This window comes from Nanorana parkeri, unplaced genomic scaffold, assembly GCF_000935625.1.
Source record: "Nanorana parkeri isolate BGI_ZX_2015 unplaced genomic scaffold, ASM93562v1 scaffold2363, whole genome shotgun sequence".
Lineage (NCBI taxonomy): Eukaryota > Metazoa > Chordata > Amphibia > Anura > Dicroglossidae > Nanorana > Nanorana parkeri.
In genome coordinates this window covers 68,282-68,688 of record NW_017308631.1, presented here as the reverse complement: position 1 = coordinate 68,688, position 407 = coordinate 68,282, and positions in this window count along the sequence as shown.

Genomic DNA, 407 nt, shown 5'->3' with positions numbered 1-407 from the left:
ACCCTGATCCCTCACCATCTGCCCCTGGATCCTGATCCCTCACCATCTTCCCCTGGATCCTGATCCCTCCCCATCTGCCCCTGGACCCTGATCCTTCACCGTCTGCCCCTGAACCCTGATCCTTCACCATCTGCCGCCTGGACCCCGTTCCCTCACCATCTGCCCCTGGACCCTGATCCCTCACCATCTGCCGCCTGGACCCAGGTTCCCTCACCATCTGTCCCTGGACCCTGATCCCTCACCATCTGCCCCCTGAACCCTGATCCCTCACCGTCTGCCCCCTGAACCCTGATCCCTCACCATCTTCCCCTGGATCCTGATCCCTCACCATCTGCACCCTGAACCCTGATCCCTCACCATCTGCCCCCTGAACCCTGATCCCTCACCGTCTGCCTCTGGACCCTGAT